Here is a 6,643-nt window from a genome sequence, read left to right as displayed (position 1 = left end):
TTTGAAAAATGACCCATTGGACCAGATCTATTAAACCAAACAAATGAGTTATAAAATTTAAACCTACATCATGGAACTATTTTGATGAGAGCCTAAGGGATCTAGATTTTTATCAAGAAAACTGAATTTTGTAATAAATGAAAAAAAACCCAGGTGTTTTTTTTTTTTTCCTTCCTCCAAATAACTAAAACCAGTACTTAAGATGAACCTCATCTCCAACCAAACTGCACAGAAGAGGTGGCTCTCCCCACCTTTTCAGAAACTTATCAGACCCTAAATGCCATTTTTCCAACTGTAAAAACCTTTGCATGGAAGCAGACATTGTTTGTTTCAAGTCCCAAAGATATCCCCTAAAGGTCCCAAACCTTTTCCGTTTTCGAAGCTTCCACACATGATATTTTGCCTCTGTAATTAAAAATATCGTGAACATTTTTTTCTTGCCCAAGGGATGATCGAATTGCAAGTAAATTACCTCCTCCAGTGTGAACTGTCTTATCCTCAAAAATCTACAAATTCTCTTCCAAACTTCCTGCGCGAATCGACAGTAATAAAATAAATGGTACTGTTTCAATTTCAGTACAAAATTCGCATAATCTGTTGCCTGTCTGACTAAATCTATATGTGAAATCGTTCACTGGTATGTTTCTGTAACCAACCCTCCACGAAAAATCAATACGCGATGGGTAGTTTCCGCCAATTTTTAGATTTTTAAAAAATAACTGCGCATTATGGTTTCCTAAATTTGGCTTTACTGGATTTTCTGAGTTAAACAGTGTCCAGTAGAGTCGTTTTAAACCACCCTTAAAAGGATCTATATCTTTCTCCCTTAACTGCATGCACATATCCCGAATTTTTTTGTAATATATAGGAATTGTCTCTGCTTTTAGCCCTAGATAATTGCCACCTTTAATTAAGGCTGTATTAAATCCCATAAAATATTTTATCAGTACCGCTACTAAATGGTTAGATTGCACCATATTAGCCACATCCAGCAGTCTCTTACAGCTACACCTCATATTAATTTTTGGACTACTATGTATGTAGTACATAGTAGTCCTTACACTACATACTACTATGTATGTAGTGTAAGGTAGTTGGCCATAATATGATGTGCCATTACAAATAAAACGTGATTTTTGGCATTCTGCTCCCAAATGGTCTTTACCTCCACACCTCAAACAAACTTTCTGAACTCCTGGGTAATTTATTAATAACCTATGACCCATCAAATCGATGATGTTTGGCACAGGTGTTTTCATGTCAATATGAATTTGCACCATACCTGTTTCTACGCCTGGCCATTCCTCATATTCTTTCCTGTGAATCTTAACAACCTTACCAAACTTGTTAAAAAAGCTCTCGACAGGACTATTAGACATTTCTACCGGAAACCTGTCAATAGTAACCACTTTGCATATGTTACCAATTTGCACAGGTTTGATCATTACATTTCTAATAGAAAACCCTTTCAAAACCTTTTCTCTTGCCTCTATTGTTTTCAAGACCAACTGATATTTTTGCCTCGGTAATGGAGTTAATCCTTTTATCTCGTGAACCGAAACAACCTGAGTCACTCCCCGCATTACCTCTCTAATTGGACAAACCTCTGTAGTCTGAAACTCCACTGTTCTTTCTCTAAAAAAGAACTGTGCCATAATTAATCTCGGTTCCTTAAGGAAAATGAATCCTGCCTGACACCAGCAAAACGAAAAAAGAAAATACCTAACTTGGCAGAAATAAATTTCAAAGACATGTAAAACAGAAGAAAATCAATCACTTACTACCCTCCTAAAGGAGGTTCCCCACAACGGTGTAACCTCAGCTGAAAGGACCGCCGCTAACCTCTTGATACGATCGGACACTTTCCTCAACCTTCAGAACGAGTAGAACACATCTGAATGAAACAATTCACAAACTAGCCTCTAGACGATCGTTTTGAAGCTTTGTTTATACATAACTCATTTTATGGAAAAGCAGTAGACTTTGATAAGTCAAATTTTCATTAACTCGAAATGTGTTTCATTTTCTTTCAATTTTGAGTTATCAAGAATATTCTTTTAGCAATAAAAAATGGACCAAATAATATTAATGCACTTGGACTCATGCCCAGACTTTAATATTTAAATTGTTCCTCCCACAAAAATGGTTTCTCGCTACCACAATACAAAAATTAGCAAAATATATTAGCTTGACTTCTGTTCCAAGAAAAATAATGGAGTCACCGGTTATAGAAGCATACACGACCATCTAAACAGGAATGAAGTTATACTACAGAAGGCGTATCAGGCTTAACGTCTAAGTTTGCAAATGATACAATGGTTGGCAGGGTATGCTACTACAACAAGATCTGGACAAATTAGGCAGATGGGCTGAGAAGTGAATATTGAAGTTTAATATTGACAAATGCAAGTTGCTTCACCGGGATAGCAGTAATCCCAGATTAATGTATCAGCTATGTGGTACCACACTCAGAATAGTGGAGAATGTAAAAGAACTAGGAGTAATTGTGGTTGGGTCAGCTACGCAGTTCTCTGAACAGTGTAGACAAGCTGCTAGAACAGCTCATGGGGATTTGTCATTACACAGAAATTTTGCTAGCAGGAATAATATTATATTAATAATACTATGATGGTGTAGTCACAAAGGAACTGGATGCAAAGAATAACTTTGACATCATATATTTGGATCTTAGAAAAGCCTTTGATACTGTTGTACATGGAAGACTGCTACACAAATTGGAGCAGTGTGGCATTGGAGGCAAATTGCTGCTATGAATAAAGGGATGGTTGAGTGGGAGAAGACAGAGAGTGGTAATCAATGTACACTGCTCTTCGTGGACTAACGTTATTAGTGGAGTCCCTCAGAGTTCAGTGTTGGGTCCATTGTTGTTTTCTGTATTTATAAATGATATTGATGATGGTATATCAGGCTTAATGTCCAAGTTTTCAGACGATACGAAGGTTGGCAGGGTTGTTAATGATACTAATGACAGTACACTGCTGCAACAGAATCTAGAAAAGTTGAGCAGATGGGCTGAGAGGTGGCAAATGAAGTTTAACATTGACAAATGTAAAGTACTACATATGGGAAGCAGTAATCCCAGAGTAACGTATCAACTTTGTGGTACCACACTAACAGTGGTAGGACCTGGGGGTAATTGTGCTACTTGTTTCTTCTATAACAAGAGTTTAGTGGCTTTTCAACACTACTTTGTTAGTTTTTGTTTCTCCTTCTGCTGGCTTTTTGCTTCATCTGCTTAATCGCTTACTTCCCTGTCACACGGGTATAGTTCACGTTTATGATTTTACACCTTCCCTCCCCTCCCTCCACCCGGGGCTACTTCAACTGACATATATACACCACCAAATTTCATTCCTTCCTACAGCATGTCCCACCCACTTTTTCTTACTATTGAATACACCATGAATTGTCAAAATAATAGAGCAAGCTTATCTGCGAAAAGATCTAAACCTCCCAAGGACTTCCTAATTCATTTCACAAATATACGTGGTCTCAATTCTAATCTCAACGATGTCCATTTCCACTTGCAGTCTGCCAAACCCCATGTACTTTTTCTAACAGAATCTCAGTTATCAGTTGATTCAACTACTGCTCATCTCAGATGCTCAAATTATTCGCTGTATGATTCCTTTCGCCTCAAAGGTGGTACTTGTGCATATGTCCGTTCTGATATTCCCTGTCAGAGACTTGGCATTTTGGAATCTCCTCTATTTGATCTTCTCTGGCTTAAAATCTCTCTACCTCATTGTGTCAAATTCATCTGTTGTCTCTATCGTTCTCCCAACTCCACTAATCACTTGGAGCTCTTTGACTTCCTCTCTTTGCAACTTGACTTTCTCCAGTCCAACTTTCCTAACAGTGAGATAATTTTCCTTGGTGATTTTAATGTTCACAACTCCAGCTGGCTTCAGTTTTCTAGTCACACCGACCCTGCAATTGTGCAAGCAAATATGAAGTTTTCTGAGCAGTGCAGACCAACTGCAAGAGTAGCTCATGGTGTCTTGTCAATGATATACAGGAATTTTTCTAGCAGGCATAAGGAGGTGATTGTATAAGGCAATGTGGTCTGACCATTGCCTTGTATAAGGTAATGATCAGACCACACTTTGAGTACTGTATACAGGTCTGGAGGCCTCATTTTAAGAAGGATGTAGAGCTGTTGGAATGAGTACAGAGAGGGGCAACAAGATTAGTGAATGGAACAAAGGGTTGCTCTTACGAAGAAAGGCTTAAGTTTTGCAAATTGCAGTGTCTGGAGACTAGGCACCTGCAAGGTGATCTGATTGAGGTGTATAAAGCCTTGAATGGTTTGAGTAGCTCAGTGCTGATGGGATTCTTCCTCTTGCTCAGAATAATCGCCTGAGAGGGCATAAATTCAAATTGAGGAAAGATGGTTGTAGGATAGATGTGCGGAAGTTTGCCTTTAGCCAGCAGGTGGTTGATTGTTGGAACAAACTTCTGTCTGTCATTGTAGAAGTTGATAGCTTAAATAGATTCAAGGCAGAATTTGACAAACATTTGGAGCAAGTGGGTGAGTGAAATAAGGGGTGTTTTTTTTTTTGGCTGATGCTGCATAAGCTTGCTTTCTTGCATCATATGCCTCTGCTAATGCTAATAAGGTGATTATCCCATTGTATAAGGCAATGGTTAAGCCACATTTTGAGTACTGCATACTGGTCTGGAAGCCTCATTTTAAGATGTGGATCTGTTGGATTTAGGTGCAGAGAAGAGCACATAAGATTAACAAGAGGAACAAAAGGGTGTTTTTAGCAGGAAAGGCTTCATTTCTGCAAACTGCAGCATCTGGAGACTAGGCATCTGCTAGGAAATGATTGAGATATTTAAGGCTTTAAATGGATTGTGTAAGCCTGATGCTGATGGAATCCTTTGTCTTGCTCAGGCTACATTCAAGGGGGCATAAATTCAAATTCAGGAAGGAAGATGGTTGTAGGATACATATATGGAAATTTGCCTTCAGCCATCAGTTAGCTGACTGTGGAACAAACTCCCATATGGTGTTGTATTGGTGGGTATTTTGAATAAATTCAAGGAAGAACTAGACAGTCCATTAGATGGGATGAACATATTATATAGGAAATGGCTTTTTTTTTTTTTTTTTTGCATAATTTGCTACTAATACTAATTTTATTGTAATTCAGACTTAAAATTAGTTTTAAACTAATGATTTTAGTATTAAGATTTCTTGTTTGTTTTTATTTTAATTTTATAATAAAAACTAGGATGTCAATATGTACCCAAAGAATATATTCTTGACATCTGACCATTAAAAATCCAGTGCTATGCAAATCTGCTTGTCCACTTTTTCCACTATCTCTTTGTGAAAGTGTTAAGTTTATAGAATTGCTATTGCATTAAACTTTTCAAGGAGGAATTTTTAATTTATGTAGGAACTTATTATCTGAGTAGGTTACCACTAATTTTAATAAAAATAACTTTCATTTTAAGAACTTCAAAAAAAGCTGTAACTAAAGTTGCTACCTCATGGAAAGTTAATTTCAGGAGTCATTTCTAGTTAAAACAAAGCAACTTATGTGAACAGTGAAACTAGGTCCTTTTTATTTATTTATTTATTGATTATAAAACATATAAGACAGCACCGATGCTGTTATATTGCAATGGACTGGTTCATTGCACTAACAAGCAGTTAAGTTCCGAATATGTGTTAGTTTGCGACCTATACCTGTTTGAAAAATATTCATTTTCATTATCACTCAATTGCTACTGCATTAAATTTTACAATATTAATCATGTAATCTGCTTCAAAGAAGAGAAAGTAATGCAGGAAAAATATACAGGGTGTCTCAAAAATACACAGCATAACTTCTACATATGAGTTCCTCATATGTAGACAATAAAAATATTTTATATCAACATAGTTTCAGAAATGCTTGGTTCCCGAGTTATTAACCGGAATGTCTTATCTCCCGCAGGTGATTTCCTTTATCACAAGGTACTGACAGAATCTGGTGGTTTTCCATTCCGACCATATACTCAAATCAGAAGCAAGCGGATATGCACTTTATGTACAGTTTGGTGGACGGCAATGCTCTGGAGGCTCGTCATTTGTACCACAAAAGGTTCCCAGAATGAAGATGTCCAAACAGGAAAACGTTTGAAGGTATCCATCACCGCCTTTGTGAATATGGTACCTTTACACCTCATGCTGCCGACAGAGGACAACCAAGATCTACAACTCCTGAAGTAGAAGAGAAGATTTTGGATGTTGTGGATGCCACTCCTGGAATCAGCACACGCAGAATAGCAATGCAACTGGTTGTTCAACATTTGACTATTTGGAGAGTGTTGCGAGAACACCAACTGTATCCTTACCATCTGCAACGGGTACAGGCCTTGTCACCAGCAGATTACCCTGCATGAGTAATGTTCTGCCATTGGTTCTTGCAGCAGTGTGGTACAACTCCTCACTTTCCTGCCTTAGTGATATTCACAGATGAAGTACAGTTCACACGAGATGGAATCCAAAACTTTCACAATCAGCATGTATGGGCTGAGGAAAACCCATATGCATTTCTTCCATCACATCACCAAAAGCAGTTCAGCCTCAACATCTGGGCAGTTGTTTTTGGTGATAAGTTATTTC

This window comes from Mastigoproctus giganteus, chromosome 3 (assembly GCF_048544385.1).
Source record: "Mastigoproctus giganteus isolate SK-2022 chromosome 3, ASM4854438v1, whole genome shotgun sequence".
NCBI lineage: Eukaryota > Metazoa > Arthropoda > Arachnida > Uropygi > Thelyphonidae > Mastigoproctus > Mastigoproctus giganteus.
This window is presented reverse-complemented; position numbering follows the sequence as displayed.